This window comes from Giraffa tippelskirchi, chromosome 10 (assembly GCF_054371585.1).
Source record: "Giraffa tippelskirchi isolate mGirTip1 chromosome 10, T2T-mGirTip1v1.2.pri, whole genome shotgun sequence".
Lineage (NCBI taxonomy): Eukaryota > Metazoa > Chordata > Mammalia > Artiodactyla > Giraffidae > Giraffa > Giraffa tippelskirchi.
In genome coordinates, this window is record NC_137284.1 from 139,613,045 (window position 1) to 139,622,964 (window position 9,920).

At 43.9% G+C, this 9,920-nt stretch overlaps 1 long non-coding RNA gene across 1 annotated transcript; it reads right to left on the reverse strand.

Moving 5' to 3' along the window:
- Nucleotides 1-1,647: 1,647 nt before the first annotated feature.
- Nucleotides 1,648-9,019, reverse strand: LOC145523146 (uncharacterized). Its single transcript, XR_014066384.1, has 3 exons — nucleotides 8,973-9,019; nucleotides 3,534-3,660; nucleotides 1,648-1,894 (listed from the first exon to the last, which is right to left on the reverse strand). It is a non-coding gene; the product is annotated as an uncharacterized LOC145523146 (long non-coding RNA).
- Between the last annotated feature and the right edge of the window lie 901 nt (nucleotides 9,020-9,920).

Below are 9,920 nucleotides of genomic sequence, written 5' to 3' on the forward strand. Positions count from 1 at the left end.
TCTGGAAGATCCCCTGGAGAAGGAAATGGCAGCCCACTACAGTATTCTTGCCTGGAGAATTCCATGGACAGAGGAGCCCAGCAGGCTACAGTCCATGGAGTCCCAAGAGTCAAACACGACTTAGTGACTAAACCACCACCAGAGATGAGACGAATGAGAACTTTTTTTTTTTCTTACTGGGGTTATTATAGGACTTTGCCCATATTATAGATGAAAAAATGAGTTTAGCTACTAACACAGTTTCAGTTCAGTTCAGTTCAGTTCAGTCGCTCAGTAGTGTCCGACTCTTTGCGACCCCATGAATCGCAGCACACCAGGCCTCCCTGTCCATCACCAACTCCCGGAGTTTACCCAAACTCATGTCCATTGAGTCGGTGATGCCATCCAGCCATCTCATCCTCTGTCGTCCCCTTCTCCTTCTGCCCCCAATCCTTCCCAGCATCAGGGTCTTTTCCAATGAGTCAACTCTTCGAATGAGGCGGCCAAAGTATTGGAGTTTCAGCTTCAACATCAGTCCTTCCAATGAACACCCAGGACTGATCTCCTTTAGGATGGATGGGTTGGATCTCCTTGCAGTCCAAGGGACTCTCAAGAGTCTTCTCCAACACCACAGTTCAAAAGCATCAATTCTTTGGTGCTCAGCTTTCTTCACCGTCCAACTCTCACATCCATACATGACCACTGGAAAAAGCATAGCCTTGACTAGATGGACCTTTGTTGGCAAAGTAATGTCTCTGCTTTTTAATATGCTGTCTAGGTTGGTCATAACTTTCCTTCCAAGGAAGAAGCATCTTTTAATTTCATGGCTGCAGTCAGCATCAGCAGTGATTTTGGAGCCCAAAAAAATAAAGTCTGACACTGTTTCTACTGTTTCCCCATCTATTTCCCATGAAGTGATGGGACCAGATGTCATGATCTTAGTTTTCTGAACATGGAGCTTTAAGCCGACTTTTTCACTCTCCTCTCTCACTTTCATCAAGAGACTTTTTAGTTCCTCTTCACTTTCTGCCATAAGGGTGGTGTCATCTGCATATCTGAGGTTATTGATATTTCTCCCGGCAATCTTGATTCCAGCTTGTGTTTCTTCCAGCCCAGCGTTTCTCATGATGTATTCTGCATATAAGTTAAAAAGCAGGGTGACAATATTACAGCCTTGACGTACTCCTTTTCCTATTTGGAACCAATCTGTTGTTCCATGTCCATTTCTAACTGTTGCTTCCTGACCTGCATACAGGTTTCTCAAAAGGCAGCTCAGATGGTCTGGTATTCCCATCTCTTTCAGAATTTTCCACAGTTTATTGTGGTCCACACAGTCAAAGGCTTTGGCATAGTCAATAAAGCAGAAATAGATGTTTTTCTGGAACTCTCTTGCTAACACAGTTTACATTTCTTTAATTGTGTGAGACAGTATCTTTTCACTCTTATTGATTTTAAAAAGAATTCTTTTTGCATTAAGTAATTTAGTTTGCCTGTCATGTACATTGCAAATAACTTACCCCTTTGTCTTCTGACATTGTAAATGTTATTTTTGCCATAGAAAATGTTCATATTTTTATATAGAAAAATCTATTATTCTTTTTTCATTGTAGCGTCTACATCACTTTCAGTTCAATGTATAGGCATATCATAGTATACTTAAAGCCAACATCTTTGAACATTTGTTTTCCATTTTTAAATTATTTTAAACAACATTTGCAGATACATATTTATACTCATTGTTGACTATTTCCTTTGAGCACATTCCTAGAAGTGTTATTTTAGAGTCAAAAGGTGTGAACATTTTGAACATTTAATAGGTGCTGCCGAATCAAGTCCACTGATTTTCACCCTCTTTTCGGTTCACTGATCTAGCACATCAGTAGAAATGCCTCTTTACTCCCAGAAGAGTTAGATGCTGAAAATGAAAAGGGATGAGAATTAGGCAAACAAAGGTTCAGGATAAAAGAAACTTTTAAGAAGATACTGTAAGGAACTGTGTCACATGTGCAAATTCAAGTTAGTATTTTTATCACTTAGCTTTTCCTCCTTCGTCACAATTTGCTGGAGGGGTTTATTTGTTGTTCCTGAGATTTGGGAGGAGGGGATGAGGACTCATTAGAATCCTGCCTAATAGCTGGGTTTGCATACAATGATCATGACTTTTGTATCAGCAAGTGAGAAGGGACCACTTTCTCTCCATTTTCCTACTGTGTATGAGCTGGTGGTCAGTACAGTTTACATGTTTCCTCCATAATTTCCTGTAATCTTGAAAAGTAGATTGGAGCAAGGGGCATGTTCTATCTAATCATGAGTAATGATTTTGGAGTAAATTGGATTTCTCCCTTTTAAATATAAATGAAAGGAGAATTCACAAATTCTGACTCCTGCTGCTAATTCCAGCAAAGGTAAATTGCATACTTACAGACAAACATGAAGTTCGAATTTCTCTATTTTCAGAATTAAAATTGATTTAGGAACTTCAGTGATAATGAGAAGGTGGCTGATTTGCTTGATGGCTGCTTTTTATGAACGCCATAGGATTATATAATCTTACACCCAGGAACTTAGTTTAACGAATCAATCTTTTACGTTAATCTCACCCTGCTTTTTACATCTCTGCCATCTTCCCCACAAGACTGTGAGCTCCCTGAGAGCAGGCCTACCTTGTGAGGGAGATGGTGCCCTGCTACAGCAGGTGCCAGGTAAACCGTTGTCAAATCACCAAGTGTAGCCACACAGGATTTCCTCTGGAAGTCTTACAGCTGCTGGTTGCTCAAAGGAGGGAGTTCTAATCTGACTTGACATTGCAGAGCCTTCTCCCTGAATAGCAACATTGATTTCACAGGGACTTTCTGCTGGGCAATGTAGCAGAGGTTATGAACCTCTGTGTACAAAATCATTTGCTGTTGGAACAGTGAAACCTGGAGCTGGTGGTTCCTCTGCTTTAGTTCCTATGTGCTTTGGTGCAAATTCCTTAACTTTTCAGTGATCTGAAAATATCACCATGGATTTTTGTCCTTGGTTTCTCTAAAGCACCTGGAAGATTCTGAGTCCCGTGTGGGAGCAGTAGGTGCCTCCCTCCCCTACCACCACCGTAGCCCTCCTTTAGTGTTTTGCAAACTTTCTCAACAGAGATATGCCGGTCTTGCTTTCGGAGTCTGTGTGAGGTGTGACTGGACTCTTGTCAAGAGAACAGGACAGGAGATTGATGGGGGTTGGGGAGGGAGATCAGGGGAAAGGAGGCCTTAAGAATGAGATAGCTGGGTGTAAAGCAGGGTTCTTGGGTCAGTGGGGGAAGTGGAAACATTCCTCATTAGGCATAAACCACTAGGAGACCCCAAGTAGGGGAGGACATGTTCTTATTAATATCAACAATATGGCTTAGTGAGCGTTGGGTTCTATGTTCATCCCCCCCTTTACCATTCTCTGTGCCCACTTTGCTGATGGTCAGAACTTCTAGCCAAAGAATTGGTCTTTAAGATCCCTGACATTCTTAAGCATCAAGGCATGGTCTGGGGCTGAGAGGGGAGTGGACTAGTGTTCAGGAATCTCACTTCTGGTTTCCAATCTTAGAGCTGCTCCAGAGCTCCCAAGAGATGTGGCTGACTTCCTTAGCAGGATAGGCCTCAGTTTCTCTGAGATGGGCAGGTGGGAAGGTGAAGATCTAAGGTAAATCACCATCTGCAAAGGGTCAAGAGATAGCAGATTAAAAACAGGCTTTGAGAGAGAAGGAAGCCAGAAAGCACAAAATTGGAGTTGGCGCATGAGAGAAAGAGATTAAACAGAATAAGTAAAATTGCCAGGAGCTTTGGATTTACCCAGCCGGAGTTTCTCCGCTGGGCAAGGAAAGCTTAAGCAATCCAAATTAATTTCTAGTTAAAGGCAAAACTCAGAGAGCAATCAAACAGGTGACCACAGCTGGCACCAAATTTCACCAGGAGATAAACTTCTAATGCTAAAAATAAGCCCTGTGTGCTGAGGAAGGGGCTGTTTGGAATTAGGCAGCCCCAGGCACAATGCAGAAGCTGGGATGTTTCAATTATTCAGCACACCTACAGAAAACCCCTATTCTGTGCTAGGCACTGAGCTTCCAGTGTGTGTCTAAGATGTGGTCCCTGCCTTGGAATCCCTCACAGTCTCTAGCAGGAGATGCACAGAGTGTTCACAGGATAAGTAATCTGATGACAATATCCAATGTCACCCTGTAACGAAGGAAGCAGGGAGAGGTGAATGGGGTTCTGGAGTTAGGAGAGGCTTTCTGCAGAATCAGACATCTTACCCATATGTGAAAGGACAAATAGGCATTATCACGCTGACAAGGAGGGCAGGAAAAGGACTTTGGAGGCAGCTAGACTATCAGGTGGGATGATGTGGAGGCCAGAGGGAGCTTGGGCATGCTCTGGGGAAATGCCAGCAGCCCTGGGGACATGGCTAAGGTGAGACCTCTGGGGCAGGATACGGCTGGGCTATGCTGAATGGTCTGGATTATATTTTGAAAGATGATTGGGAGTCACTGGGAGACTTTGAGCAGGATATTGTGATCAGATTTATGTTTTCGGAAGATTGCTCAGACAGCATCGTGAGGGATGAGGTGGGGGGAAGACTGGAGGAGGTGAGAGCATCTGCGTAATGATAGTCGTCATCGAGGCAAATGGATTGTAGCCTTGAGAAGGAGAACACAGAAAAGGACATGGATTTGGGACATCTTGAGGGATGGAATCCATGGACTTGGTGAGCCGCTATTTCAGTGTGGCTTGTCAGAAGAGTCAGGTTTGAGCTCATACCACTCAACAACTGCAAAAAAGCCCAATCAAAAAATGGGCAGAAGACCTAAACAGACATTTCTCCAAAAAAGACACACAGATGGACAACAGGCACATGGAAAGATGCTCAACATCGTTAATTTTTCAAGAAATGCAAATCAAAACTACAATGAGATACTAGCTCACACTGGTCAGAAAGGCCGTCATTAAAAAGTCTTCAAGTAACAAATATTGGAAAGGGTGTAGAGAAAAGGGAACCTCCCTACACTGTTGGTGGGAAATGTAAATTGGTATAGCCACTACAGAGAATAGTACGGAGGTTCCTTAAAACACTAAAAGGAGAGCTACCATATGATCCAGCAATCCTACTCCTGGACACACATGTAGAGAAAACTCTAATTTGAGAAGATGCATGCACCCCTATATTCATAGGGGCATTATTTATAATAGTCAAGACACAAAATCACCCTAAATGTTCATCAACAGATGAATGGATGAAGAAGATGAAGATGTGGTGTACACACACACACACACACACACACACAGGAATATTACTCAGGCATGAAAAAGAATAAAATAATGCTATTTGTAGTAATACATATGGACCTACAGTTTATCATACTAAGTGAAGTTAGTCAGACAGAGAAAGACATATCATATGATATCACTTATATGTGGAATCTAGATAATAGTGCAGATGAACTTATTTACAGAACAGAAATAGATGCAGAGACATGGAAATCAAACTTAAGGTTACCAAAGGAAAAGCAGGAAGATGGGATAAATTAGGAGTTTGGGATTAACAGATGCAGAGTTGACTTCACTGGACTGGTACACTGTGAAACCAACGGGGTTGAAAACTTGTTGGAGATAGCTGTGGTTTCAAGGAGTATTCAGTTCAGTTCAGTTGCTCAGTCGTGTCCGACTCTTTGCGACCCCATGAATTGCAGCGTGCCAGGCCTCCCTGTCCATCATCAACTCCCAGAGTTTACCCAAACTCATGTCCATCAAGTCGGTGATGCCATCCAGCCATCTCATCCTCTGTCGTCCCCTTCTCCTCCTGCTCCCAATCCTTCCCAGCATCAGGGTCTTTTCCAATGAGTTGGTTCTCCCTATCAGGTGGCCAAAGTATTGGAGTTTCAGCTTCAACATCAGTCCTTCCAATGAACACCCAGGACTGATCTCCTTTCAGATGGACTGGTTAGATCTCCTTGCAGTCCAAGGGACTCTCAAGAGTCTTCTCCAACACCACAGTTCAAAAGCATCAATTCTTCGGCGCTCAGCTTTCTTTATCATCCAACTCTCACATCCATACATGACCACTGGAAAAACCATAGCCTTGACTAGACGGACCTTTGTTGGCAAAGTAATGTCTCTGCTTTTAAATATGCTAGCTATTTAACAGATACACACTACATATAGATAAACAACAAGGATTTACTGTATAGCACAGGGAAACATGTTCAATGTCTTGTGTGTGTATGTGCTAGTTGCTCAGTCCTGTCCAACTCTTTGCAATCCAGTGAACTATGGCCCACCAGGCCCCTCTGTCCGTAGAATTCTCCAGGCAGGATTTCCATGTACAAAGGAATATCTTATAATAGAATATAATAGAAAAAGGGTCCACCTTGGTGACTGGGGGTACCATCTTCACCGATGGGGAGGAGAGGAGAACAAAGGGAGGGCTTAGGACACCCAGAGAGAACAAATCAGTAAGTGGCTGAAGGGCATCAGAAGTATGGAGCCTCACCCCTTTCTCATTTGCTGTTGACTCCCACCTCCTGAAGTGGGCACCATCTGGGTGCCCCTGTTGTAAGCAGCAGCACCCCTGCAAGTGGGTTTAGAGGATGGCTGGGTGGTAGTATTTGCAGATATTGGCTTCATGGTGCAGGGGGACTCATTTCTACCAGGTTGGTCTTTGAGAACTGAGTTGAGTGTCATTTGCTGGGGAGGATCAGGAAGAAGAAGGGAGGGCTGAGTGGGGAGAACCCATGCAGGATGAAGTTAAGGAACTTAATGCCGTGCTCACTGGCAGCCAGAGCCGGTCTGGTTTACGGGGAGATCCTTGGAGGATGGAGGAGGAATTAATTCTGAGGTTGTGTAGGGTTGGGGCAGGGAGGGAACAGGAGTACTCTAACATACAGGTGACAAGCTAGTGTCTGCTTGCAAAACCCTAAATACAGGCACATTTTGTTTGGCTCTGGAATTTTTCTTTTTATTATTTCTAAATTAATTTTGATTTGAAATTTCTTTTGAAAAAATAAAATTAGACCTGCGTACAGGTGTTCCTACCAGACAACAGTCAGCTGGAGCTACTTTTCAGGTGACTGTCTTTTCCTGTGTGCACCAGCCCCATCCTCCCCTCGTCCCCCCTGAGCCCGCTTTTCTCACTGATGGGACCGACCACCTTCTCTAAGCCAAATCTATCAGAGGCCAGGGACTCACTCCTTTCTTAACTCTCAAAACTACTGGGAGTGCAAAATGATTGTTTTCTCTCCCTCCCTCCTTTCAAAAAAGACTTTAGCCTTAACTCAGTTCCTACTATGGGGACTGCATCCCTTCTACCATCCTACTATCAGGCGTGTGAGTAAACATTCATGACCACTCTAGGAGAAGAGCCACCTGCTGGCCTCTGGACAGTAGACTGTAAAATTGCAACTGTGACACATGCCACAGGAGAGAAGTATGTTAGAGTTCATGGCATAATCCAGAAGGAGAGGGCACATGTCTCTGAGATCTACTGGATGAGAAAGAGTTAGTGGATGTGGGAAAAGAGAATGTTGAAGGTAGAGAGAGGAGCAAGGTGAAGAGATGCTAGGGACGGGAGACATGGGTAGATGAGCCAGAAGGGAACTGTATTAGGCCAGGAGAAAGATGGAAGCTTGGATCAGAGAAATGGCAGGGGATACGTTTCAGGGAATTTTAGGAAGTAAATAGATAGCACTGAGGGATGGATTGGTGATAAGGAGAGAAATAACGTGAACTAATATGTCCTTAGTTTCTGGTTTGTACAGTTAGACATAGAGTGGTGGCATTCATTGAGCTATGCAGCTGCACAAAAGCATGAGCAAGGAAAAGTCACACATCTGGAGACTGAGGTGATGTTGAGACATCACAGAGGAGTTAACAAGTAGACAGTTGGATACACAGGTCTACCAGGGAAGCTTGGACTCTAAAAAGAGCTGTCTGCTACCAATCCATTGGTCTGATGGTTGACTGCCTATTGGCCACTTTGCTTTCTCAGATCTGGACAACTTCATTGTTCATTCTTTCAACAGATGTTTATTTGATACCTAATGTGATCCACTCTGATAGGTGCTGGCTACGGAATGGTAAACCAACAGGTGCTATTCCTGCCCTCAAGGAACCAAGCCTTGAGTTTTTGCAGAAAATGTGGACATGATGAAATTCCCTCATCTCTAGTTATGTCTTTGCCTCTGCACACTATTGGGATCATTATAGGTGGGCTAGTTGTTCTCCATGTTTCCCCTTTCCTTGGATTTTGATTAGCCATTTTGAACAGATTTGCTTGTGGCTTCACCCTCACAGCTACGGAATTTCAAAACTGCCTGTCACCATTATTCTGATGTGGTTTACATAGTATTGTTGGCTCTAGAAATTGGGTCTGAAACTCTGAATGCTCTGAGGTGGGAAACCAGACCTTGACTAATCTTCTTGCTTCGAGTATTAGAGATGATCTCCCAGGCCCTGAAGGAAGTATTTCAAATACTGTGAAACTTAGCCTTCCTCAATACTCAGAGCCAGAAGAGACTGAATTAATCATGAGCATTGATTTGCTCATCAATCTCCTTCTCTAGACCGTAAATACCTTGAGGGAAGGACCATATTATTCAACCTTGTATCTTGGTTTCCCGTCTAGTCCATAGTATACCAGAGGCAATTAATGAATACACGTGGTGAATGAATCCGTGAACATGGGACATCTTTGGATGACTGTCTTGTTCTTTTAGTTACTTTTTATTTGACTTAAACTTGTATGTTTTTGCCTCATCTCTGTAACTAAAATTGAGTTCTATAGGTAAGAACTTTGATTCCTCTGTCATGTTGAATCCCAGCAGATGCTCACTACAGATGTGTTGACTGGTTGCTTAGAATTAGGAAGAGTTTTGCTCTAGTCACTCTCCTTCACCTGTGATGACCTCATCAATCGATTTTCTCAATTTTGCCTGGTTTATAAGAGTGAATCCAAGTTATTCCTTGAATACTTACCACCTCTCAAATTCTGCAAGGAAGGGCAACTTTGAAGAACTCTTTGGCTGCCGCAAACAAAGTATGTTCTTTCTGTTTCTTCTCTGTGTCTTGGGAGACACTCTTATTATGATTTCACAATAGAAGAGAATTGAAGCTCAAGGAAGTTAGGCAACCTGCCCAAAGCTGGGATTTCAATCCAAATGGTTCTGATCCAAAACCCATGCCCTAAGGCAAAGATTGTGCAATTTCCGTAAACATCAGAATCACTGGGAGCCTGGGAATACCTTGGGCTTCTATCACGGACTGTGTCTGTGATTTAGAGTCTGTTTTAACAAGCAAGCACCCAGTAGGGTTCTGAGATGGTGGCACTTGGGCACTGTGCCATCATCCACATGGAACAGAGTTATCCAGAGGCTGAGACTGACTGTGCCTCTGCCATACCTATCACTGCCTCTCGGGGGACAAGGGCTATGATGTTTGTCTCCTCTGTGTTTTTTCAGAAACCTGTAAGCCTGCAACAAAGCTATGCTGGGGGTGCCTCCGATAGGGGCTCTAATATGAGTCCCTTCTCTAAACTGGGAGGCAGTTAAGCACTAAGAAGCAAGGTCTCTAATCACCCTGCATCAGCCCGGTAAAGGAGATGATCTCTTCCTCTCTGTCTCCCCACCTTGGAAATAAAACAAATGAGACACAGAAAGGGACAGATACAGACAGCACACACCCACCCCCAGCGGGGCGGTGTGGAGGTGAGAATTCCTGAGGGACCATTCGGGATACTGGTAGTAGAGCACCCTTCGCTGAGCACAGTGGAGAGGGAAGGAGGAAAGGCAGCTGAGACCAAGTAGAGCCCAGGGTCCCATCCTAGAGGGAGAACACACAGGGCCTCCTGGAGAGGAAGAATCGAGCTGCTAGTGCTAAGCAAAGTGTTGGCTGTATCACTCAGGTCAGGCTACCTGCTCTAGACTC